At 43.8% G+C, this 10,929-nt stretch overlaps 1 long non-coding RNA gene across 3 annotated transcripts in view; it reads right to left on the bottom strand.

Moving 5' to 3' along the window:
• Positions 1–826: 826 nt before the first annotated feature.
• LOC118970481 (uncharacterized) overlaps positions 827–10,929 on the bottom strand; it is a 90,164-nt gene continuing 80,061 nt past the window's right edge. For 2 of the 3 annotated variants that reach the window (XR_005058537.1, XR_005058534.2), the window contains 2 exons: positions 4,060–4,189; positions 827–1,353 (listed from right to left, as the gene is read on the bottom strand). This is a non-coding gene — a long non-coding RNA (uncharacterized lncRNA). Of the gene's footprint in view, positions 1,354–4,059; positions 4,218–10,929 lie in introns of all 3 variants that reach the window. The other variant, XR_005058536.2, reaches the window with a different exon arrangement.

Raw genomic sequence — 10,929 nt, 5'->3', positions numbered from 1 at the left:
AGAGTCTGACCTCTGTAGCCGTTTTGTCCCCACGCTGGCTGTGGCTCTGCTGCCGAGGTGTCTGGCCTCCCAGGCGAGGACTTCCTGGCTTTGCCGACACTTTTCCTCCTCTTGGGTCTTCCTTGAAGCCATGGCTCTACCCTGCTGTTCTCAGCTGAGCAGCACCTGCTGCCGCCATGACCTCCGCAGCCCCATGGGACCCCCTTGCCACGTGAGGTGAGGTCACACTGTGTCCACCAGGGGATCACCAAGGAGATTCTCTACCCGGGCTTTGACCAATTAATTGAACATAATATTCAAGCAAATGACTTCATTCAGTACTATATTTGGAGGAAAAGTAGAAATTATTTTTCCCCAAATTTCTTCAAAATAAAGCCCAGGCAGAAAGGTAATCCAGCCAATCCTTAGAGACTATAGTGAGCATCACACATAAAGATTCAAATGTGCTAAAATAAATGACAGGATGCCTATTTTTTAGTCACACGATATTTTCCACGCTCGCCTCTGTGTTCACAGAGCCTCAGTGAAAGGCCGCCCAAAGAGAGCCCACGTCAGGGCCAGTCAGTCCACTCTCTGCCCCGATAAACTTGCCCATAAACACAGGGAACGGTGCTCCCCACCCCATAAAACGGAAGTATTTCAATAAACCCATCATGATGGTCTGTCTGCCGACCAGTAAGCCACGGACACGTCCAAGTTTCCATTGTATCTTGGTAAAAACCAAAATAAATTTAATTTCCTAGATTCATAATCCCAGTCATGGGATTTAACCTTAGGAATTAAGGTTAACTGATTAAGAAAAATAACCCAAAAGAAAGAACAGGTTACAAATGTTTATTTCAGCATTATTTGGGATGGTGATACAACTATCCAAAAATAGGAAAAAGATAAAACAAAGTAAGATATTTGAACTTAAGGGTATTATGGATTGATTTCTGGAGTCATATAGTGAAATAGAATAGATATTGCCTTAGAATACATCAAAATATAGGGCAATTTGGTAGGATTTCCTATGCACACACTAAGGAGAAGAAACTACTGCACCCCACACCCTGCTTTCCCAGAAAAAACACTAACTTTTGTATGTGAGTAAACAGCTTTGCTGGATAAAAGCGGGGCCTGGAAAGGCTGGAGATGGTAGGTTGCCAGAATCCCATTGGAAAAGGGAAATGGGGACCATATGTAAGCCATAAACATTCTGGCCTCTGGGAAGAACACTGGGAGTGTTAGACACTAATAAAGGGGGAAGGAAGCCGTGTGGGGACAGCGCAGGACCAGCTGTGCCACAGATGGTCCAAATGGCCAGTTGGACCAGTCAGGAGCTGTCCTTGAACACATGCATATGGAAAAGAGCTGGAAAAGAACACAGTAAATAAAAACAGTTGGTCAGTTAATGTAGTAAGATTATGGATCAGTCTTTCCCTTTACCATTTCTTTTTTTATTGATACCATTGTACAAGAAATATTTCAGACACATATTCCAATAGACCTCTAAAGAGTGGCATGCCTTGGTTGATAGAAACACCATGAACCCTATTTATGATATAGATCAGAAACAGACTCCCAGCTACAGGGGAGTTGGCCTGTTCAATGGCCAGGAAAGAGTCCTGTTTTCATTTATCAACATTTTAAACATCCCCTGCCTCCTTCCCTTTCTGAGGCAGTAACCAGGGGAAAATAACCCCCACAGACATCTTGGCTTCTTGCACTGCGATCTTGTGTCTCCTTTGCCATTCACCCCACTGTGCCGCATTTCAGATTTTAATGTGGTTGTTTGTCACATCCAAATAGCTGGCTCTGTTCCAGCATTTAGGCCAAACTGTATGGTGTCAAATTCCTCAGCACCCATCTTTTAGTGACATTCCTTTGGTGAAATCCAAGACATACCTACTGGCAATGAGGGTCAAGTGTTGGAGTTTATTAACTTAAATAGTCCCTTCCCCTTTAGAAACATCTAGACACAGAAATGAGGAAGAATAATTCAATTAAGTTCCTCCTGGGTTTTATGCTAATAGCCTAAATTCTGGGAAAATGGTCATACTGCCAGGACCATCATTGTTTTAGAGAATTTGTTAATATTAATATTACCAAAATGCAAGCAAATTATTCATGCAATAAATAGTCATTGAGACCTGCATTGGGTACAGAGTACTGACAGTGCTAGGGCGAGAATCCAGGTGAGCTCACTCAACCCCTAGATGCCCCACCTTGATCTGGACACTGCACACTTCTCTCCAAACAGAAGGATAGCAATGTTTGCACTCTTAGAGTCATTTTGGATGCCTAAAGTTGCAAACTTAGGGTCATTTTGAATGCCTAAAATTCCCTGTTTCTTCAAAACAACAGCCTCGTAACCCTCCCTAGGGGCTGTACTTTCCACAACATCACCTGGCAATCCTACCCCCCATACAGGCACTTACACTTCTAGTTGCTTTTTATTTCCATGTGTTTAGCCACAACTAAAAAGCTCTCCTTTAGAGGAATGTTTTCAGTAATTGTGCTACCAACTTCCAACTTGTTTCCCTAAGCCATCAGCCTTTCTCTCTTCCCCACTGTGAAATTGACTAAAAACAGCAGGAAACTGGCAGGTTTTTGTATAAAGACCAGACATAGCATAAAAAATGTCTGAGATTTTTTTCTCTTTTAACACAAGGCATCTTCCAGTACATCTTTTATTATTATTATATTATCATTGTTCACTAAAAGTTTTTGTTATCCAAAAAAATAATTCAGAGCTAATGGCTTTATTCAAGCAATTGTTCTCAAGTGGAGCTCTCCTGGGGAATGACTTACACCCTAAACACATTAAAATCCTTTGTTAAAAATAGGGTACGTAAAAATGGTTTCTTCTGATTTTCCTTACTCATTTGAGTTTATTCAACCCCTAGCACATTTTAGTGGCAGGACACTTACACTGTGACACTTGAAAAGAAAAATAAAGGAGAGGACACAGAGCTTTATAAAAATAGCATCACTGGCATAAGTAAACACACACTCAGGGAGGGGGTTCTTAGCCTCATCTCCACCAAGCCAAGCACAATGCCTGGCATACAGCAGATGCTCAGTAAGTGTTTGCCAAATAAATTAATGAGTGAGCAGGTACTGTGCCCTGGCATCAGCTCTTCATTGGAAGAATGGCGAGGTAGAGGTGCTCAGTCGGTAGCCACACCGTGTCCCCAGCCCTGGCCTGCTGGGGGCAGTGGAGGACGCCACACTGCAAAGGCTCACCGCACGTGCTGCAGAGGCCCTTGAAGCGACTGTGGATGGGCAGGGCCTTTGAAAGCTATGTCCAAAAAGGGTTCCTGGGTCCCCTCAAGAGTTTTAGCTTGGGGTTCCCAGCTGGAGTCCTGAGCCCATTTTGCAGCTTTTCCCATAGGTTGCTGCACAGATGCCCAGCAGTTTCTGTGTCTAACCATATTCTCTTGTTCCCCAAATTATGTTTCCAGTCAGAGAATGTTCTGGATTTCAAACATATTTCCCATTTTCCCTTGAATGGCACCCTGTGGCATCTTATAGAAATCTCAGAATAAAGCTATCTACTCTCCCCCAAAACATGCACTACTGCTCATGTGACCCAATATAGGACTCACTGCTTCTGCATACAAGGGGCGCCCCATCCACCCTCAACAGTGAACTCCCCGCCAGTCCTTGAACTCCTCCATGCTTTTGTGAGTGCTCTTTCTGGTGCTAGTTTCCTTGCACCAATATCTTGTTGGAAAACTACTTATCCCTCTATGATCTATTGCATGTCACCTCCTCTGCGTACCTCTCCCCACTCCTCCAGAATGGTGTGAGCACCCAGAGAACTTAGTCCAGGGACTCAACTTGCACCTGTGACTAAGACACTAGCTTATCTGTCATTGTGACTGTGACCGGCCTCCCACCAGGTGGTTCTCAAGCCCAAGCAAACCTCCAAATTTAGGGGAGATGTTAAGACAGACATTCCCAGGCCTCACATCTGGAGATTCAGAGTTAATAGGTGTGGGGTGGCACCAGGAACACTGAATTTCTGAGAGCTCCTGAGGGGATTCTGGAGGTCAGGCACACGTGGAAACTCACCCTAGGTAATACTCCCCTGTTCCAGCTTTCTCATCCGGCATATGGCGTAGCATCAGCAGACAGTAGAAGGTCCATCTTTGTTTGTTGGGTGGAGGTGTGGGCGAGTAGACAGACAGATGTCCAGTGGGTGCTGGGGGAAGGTGAGATATTCTGAACTACTGCAAGACGGAGAGGGGCCCCAAAGAGAGTACCAGATTAGCTCAGATCCTCTGGAAATGGGCGCAGAACTGGGTCCCATCCCCGCCCCCAGACAGCCGTGGCTCCTCCGAGAGGCAACCAGGCTTCCTCTAATTTCTGACAGAGTCTCTCTTCTCCCTCTGTTCATTTCCTCCCACACTCCCCCACCTCAAGGCTTTCATAGACCAGCAGCTTCTCCAGCACCCCCCCAACCCAGGCCCCTAATCGGAGGAGGAGTGGAAGGAGGGAGAAGCGGAAGAGGAAAGGAGAGGAGAGGTCATAGGGTACGAACCACAGACCTGAATAACCCGGCTGAACACCAGGGGCCTGGCAAGTGTCCTATGAATGGGTCCCACCATCCAAAAGGCCTGGTGAGATCTCTGAGTCAACTCTGGGCAGGGAATCCAACCAAACACAAAAACTAACTCCAGGAAGATGAGGAAAGCCTGGAGTTGGAGATGTGTATGGCTGGCTTCCTCCCATGGTGCTGTCTCTGCCACAGGCAGCCCCTGCCGGCCCCCTGCACAGCTCCCCTGCCATCTGGCAGCATTTGGAGCCCCCGGGGTACTCTCTTTAAGAGCCATTGAATCCACAATTCAAACTCCACAGCATTTCCAATGTAAAAAAGAGTAATGCCTGATTTAACTTTAGTGCCTTGTGCTTTACAGGGAGAAGGAAGTGGAGGCTAGAGGCTTCATGCCTTCCCCACCAGCAGTGCCATCTGCTGCTGTGGGGAAAAATGCCCAGTGTGCTGCCTTTCTGTGTGATTACTCCTGGGCATGAAAATAAAAGCAGCCTACATTTTCTCCCCAGTCTGCCAGCCTCTTCGCATCTTTGGAAACAAGCTCTCTGATACTGGGCAACTTGACAGGCTGCCCTGTAGCAAACATCAGGTGTCACAGGCACAGCACAAGAACAGGAGGCTCTAGGGAAGCACTCAGGACACTCAGGTGTGCCACCCAGGGACCCTCCAGTTAGCATGCGAGCATCAGGGTAGATTAGGGCCCAATACATGGCTCTCCAGGGTCTTTCTGTGTTTCTATGTGTATTTTCACATGGAGAATTCATGGGCTATTTCTACAGACAAATCTTACCTCCTTGGAAAAACAATGACAAGATTAGCAAAAATAGATACATCTAAATAGATATCACTGAAATTCTAAATAAAGTCATAGACATCTCAGCACCGTCCAACAGTTCCCAGCAGGCACACCCCCCACAGTCGAGAGGAGGATGCAGATCCCCTGATGGTAGAGAGCCAGCTGGCTTCTCCCACCCTTGCCACCTGCAGACCCTGGAGTGGCCTGGCCCACCCACATGGCCCACTGCACCCTGGCCTGTGAAGACCTGAGAGCCCTGGAGGGGCTGGCGACATGAGTTAGTTTGGACTTCACTGAGTGTATCTCATTTCAAAGTGAAGGAATTAATCATGGTATAGCCTGAGGCAGTAAGCGAGTACTCCAGTGGTCTGTATAGACACATGTATTATGAACAGCCATGCAATCTACATGCCAGGCTCTGTGCCCTCTCTGGGATTCCAGCCACAGTTAGCCATTTGGCACCACTTAGCCCTGAAACGCTGAAACAGCAGGCTGGACCAAGGAGACTGACTGAACAGCAGCCTAGCTCAGGGACCTGCCAAGCAGGCACAGTCCTGACCTAACTGAGCTGATCGGATCTCATTGCTTACACCATTTAAGAGCCCAGCATTTAAAAAAAAAAAAAATCAGTTGGTAGAGGGGATAAAAACATTTTGCTTACCAAATAAGCAAAGTTTATATCTAATCATTGTGGTGTCAAAAAGAAATATTTTGGAAAGAATTAGCATTCATTTTATTTTGTAAAACATTAAAGTAATTATCATAGGGAAAAATCAGAACTTTCTCTAGACTTATTTATATTTATCATAAAACATCATACAGCACTTACTTTGAAATTGAGATGGGGGGAGCAGCCTACATATTTTCTGGTCTAAATGCCTTAATGTGAACCTGAAAAAATACACAGAGGAGCAGGAAGAGGTCCTGAAGCAACAGAAGTCAGGGACAGGAGAGAAGAGAATATCAAGCAGCCAGAGGTGGGGCAACAGGTGCAGGGTCAGAGAGCTGCTGAGTGCCTGTGTCAGGAAAGTAGGGGTGGACAACTTGAAGAAGGGAGGACTCAGGAGGCCCCTGATGATGGTGTCCTGTGTCACAAGGACCATCAGATGGAGGAAAGACTGGAACTGTTTCATATGCCAAAGGGAAGAAATAGGAACATGGACAGTAAAGATTTTTGTTCAACATTTGGAAGAGCTTTTAGAAAATTTGAACTTTGTCAGAAGATGGAGTAGTCTACTTCATGAGGTAGTGAGCTGTTTCTCATTGAAAGTGTTCAAGGAGAAACATGATGGTGCTTTGACAACAATGTTTTAAAGAGAATGTTTAAGAACCATTTCAATTCTGAGTATATTTGAGGGACAGGCTCCTTCCATCCACGACCATTCCTGTGTAGGGAGTACAGATTCTGCAGCCTGACTACCATGCTAAGGAAGGTACTGAGCTCTCTTTTTGAAAAATTTCTAATCTAGAAGTTGAGAATACAGTAGTACCTTTATGACAAAGATGTCATGAAGATGAAATGAGATCATTCAAATAGAGAATTTAGAACAATGTGTGGCACCTAAAAAGCATGTATATGAAGACACTCATTGTTACTAGGAATTTTGTCTCCAGCACTTGCTTCAAAGTACTCGTGGTCAAACTAATTCTAACTGTGAATGGAATATGTGCTCATCATTAAAGGAAACAAATATTAGAACTCTTTTGCTTTATGTGTTATTAAATTAAATGAATGATGAAAAATGGCTCTAGGTTTGGGGATATACCTCTCTCATCTTTTATAAAATCAAGTATGACTTTAAAAAGAACAAAGAAAGACAGACCCAAAGGCTATAATTTTTGTCCATCATTGGTTCAGTAAATATCTGGGTGTGTGTGTATGGGGGGGGCGGCCTACATCCTGGCACTGTACTAGATACAACCAACACAACCAAAGAAATAACTTTATTTCAAGGAACTTACTTCAGTTAAGGAATCAAATAAATAAGATTATAACAGATGCAGGGGATAAACAGAATTTTGTGATGGGTATTAAAGGGTGTAGGGAAAATGGAGGTTCCATGGCCAGGATCCTCACCTGATCCTAATCTATCTACTGTTTGTGTGCAATGATATAATTTCTACTGTGCTCCACAGGCGCGTGCTTGCATACCTGTTGGTGATAAGCCATTATTGCCTGTGTTAATATAAAAAGTTCCCCCAGTGCTAAGAGCAGAGCTAGAGAAGAGAGCAAGAGAGCAGAAGAGAAGAGAGGAGAGGCTGGAGGCAATGGCAGAGGCTGAGCCAGAGGCAGAGATGGAGCCTGTGGGATTCTAGTGCACAACCTGCTGCAGTGAGAATAAAGCTTGGTATAAGCGCCTTTTCACCCACAATGTTCTGTTGCTGTTATTGGGTTTCAGTGAATCCAGAGTGAATTTGTCCAGGGCTGAAACCCTCAGGTGAGACAAATGGGGAAAGGTGGAATGTCTGTACATGGTGGAAATCCTCAGGAAGGGACAGATTCCTTATTCCACTTGGAATGCAAACAAGATTCTACAAGATGCAAACAGCTAAAGCAACCCTTTGTGCCACAGAAAAAGAGGAGAAATGAAGAAATGGAAGAATCTCTGTTTAATGTCCTAGGTTTAATACTAAAGATAACAATAGAGTGGCCATTTTTACCACAAGAGAAGCCTCTGCAATGTTTTAGTCGTGTCACCTCAATTTAATTATCTATTCCATTTCTCTACAGCCTCCTAAAAAATTAAATTTCTCACTTTTCTGATAGTCAATTCTGTTTTAGAGTATTAATAGCACCATGATAACTAAAACTAATACCAAAAATTTCATTTTAGACAAAATGTCCAATTTCCTCAGCAAATCTTTAGTAACTAAGATATCTTTTGATGGGCTAGACTAAAAAGAAACCAGAGATTGAAGGAGACATAAAGAGATCTAAACCATATTCTTTTTGGACTTTCAATTCCCACACAATAAAGTCCCTGGCTGAGTGATTTATTAGTCAAAATAACTGGACTATTCTGACAAAGTATCACAAATCTTCAAATCTCAATGGCTTAGAACTCGTCTAGGAGATTCAAGATGGTGGCATGAGAAGTGAGACAGAGAACTCCTCCCAAAACCAATTATAATATGAAAACATATTTAATACAACTAATCCTAAAAGAGCAACATGAAAGAAGGTTGCACCAGACTGCATACACCTGGAGAACAGAGTAGACCTCATGAAACAGGGTAAGTACCAAAGCCTTGATCCAGTGGGACCCAAGCCCTTCCCCCACCCCAGCTCACTGGTGGGAGGGAGAAAAACAGAGCAGGGAGGGGGTGGGAGTCTAGGACTGCTGAACACCCAGCCCTGGAGATCTGCTTTGGAGCACAAACCTACATTGCATGGTACTCTAAAGATTAGTGGGGTTGGAAAGTTAAGACAGGTGGAATACTTGGAGAGACTGATTTTCCAGTGATTTCTGGAGGACAGGGATCCACATCCAGCCACCCTGGGACAAAGGAAAGGCCAGTGGTATGAGAGGCTTCCTAGCAGTGAGAGGGCTGCTGAAGGGGCGGGGTTTGCACGGAGCTTGCTGTGCGGGAGAAGGGATTGGTGGACAAGGATGTCCGGGCGTGCTCTGCCCAGCAGGTTGGGAACTTGCAGGAACTTCAGGCACTCCACCACCCCTAGCTGGCTATTCAACAATGAGGCCACCCAATGTGATACGCAGCCTGCTGCACCTTCCTCCTGGCCTGCCGGCACTGGCTTGCAAACTGGTACTCCCTGCCCTGGTGTCAGACAAGCCAGAGGAAGGCCCCACCTAATGCAGCTACAGACACAAAGCACAGAGGCATATACCTCTGTGCTCGGCCCGCTGGTTCTGACAGTGGAGACAGGCACTGCAGCCTGGAAGCAGGAAACAGCTCTTTCCTTCCCCCAGGCATCAGCTCCCCTCCCCTGCAACACCCAAAATCACTCCAGGGGCTGAGCAGCTCCAGAGATTAGAGCTTCTGGGCACTAGAGGGCACCACATACAAATATGAAACATCAAAGGAACCTCGTTCAAACAAAAATCTCAGAAACACTAGAAAAACGGCCAAATGAAACTGACCTCGTCAGTCTTCCTGAAAGAGAGTTCAAATAAAAAATCACAAACATGCTCATGGAGATACAGAAAAATATTCAAGAAACTCAGGGACGAATTTAGGGTGAAGATTCAAACATTAAGAAATTCCATATCTGAAATTAAACATACAAAGGAGGTATTAAAAGCAGATTAGATGTAGTAGAAGAGATACTAAATGCAATAGAAATTAGAGAAGAGGAATAAAAAAGCTGAGAAACAGAGAGAAAAAAGAATCTCTAAGAATGAAAGAATATTGAGAACTGTGTGACCAATACAAACAGAACAATATTCGCATTATAGGGGCACCAGAAGAAGAAGAGAGGGGAAAAGAGATAGAAAGTGTTTTTGAGAAGGTAATTGCTAAAAACTTCCCCAATCTGGGGAAGGACATAGTCTCTCAAGCCATAGGGGTGCACAGATCTCCCAACACAAGGGACCCAAGGATGACAACACCAAGATATATAATAATTAAAATGGCAAAGATCAAGGATAAGGACAGACTTTCACAAGCAGCTAGAGAGAGAAAAAAGATCACATACAAAGGAAAACCCATCAGGCTCTCGTCAGACTTCTCAACAGAAACCTTACAGGCCAGAAGGGAGTTGCATGATATATTTAATTCAATGAAGTAGAAGGGCCTCAAACCAAGAATACTCTACCCGGCAAGATTATCATTTAAATTTGAAGGAGAGATTAAACAATTTCCAGATAAGCAAAAGCTGAGAGAATTTACCTCCCACAAACCACCTCTAGAGTGCGTTTTGGAGGGACTGCTGTAGATGGAAGTATTCCTAAGGCTAAGTAGCTGTCACCAGGGGAAATAAAACCACAGCAAAGAAAGTAGAACAATTAATTACTAAGCAGATGCAAAATAAAATCAATTACCCCCAAAGTCAATCAAGGGATAGACAAAGAGTACAGAATATGACACCTAATATGCAAAGAATGGAGGAGGAAGAAAATGGAGGGGGAAAAAGAACCTTTAGGTTGTCTTTGTAATAGCATATGAAGTGAGTTAAATTAGACTGTTAGATAGTAAGGGAATTACTCTTGAACCTTTGGTAACCACAAATCTAAAGCCTGCAATGGCAATAAGTATATACCTATTGATAAGTATGCTAAATGTAAATGGTCTGAATGCACCAATCAAAAGACATAGAGTCACTGAATGGATAAAAAACAAGACCCATCTATATGCTGCCTATAAGAGATTCATTTAAAACCCAAAGACATACAGAGACTGAAATCAAAGGGATGGAAAAAGATATTTCATGCAACTAATAGGGAGAAAAAAGCAGGAGTTGCAGTACTTGTATCAGACAAAATAGACTTCAAAACAAAGACAGTAACAAGAGGCAAAGAAGGACATTACATAATGATAAAGGGATCAGTCCAACAAGAGGATATAACTATTATAAATATCTATGTACCCAACACAGGATCACCTACTTATGTTAAACAAATACTAACAGAATTAA

This window comes from Manis javanica, chromosome 3 (assembly GCF_040802235.1).
Source record: "Manis javanica isolate MJ-LG chromosome 3, MJ_LKY, whole genome shotgun sequence".
NCBI classification, from domain to species: domain Eukaryota; kingdom Metazoa; phylum Chordata; class Mammalia; order Pholidota; family Manidae; genus Manis; species Manis javanica.
This window is presented reverse-complemented; position numbering and strand designations above follow the sequence as displayed.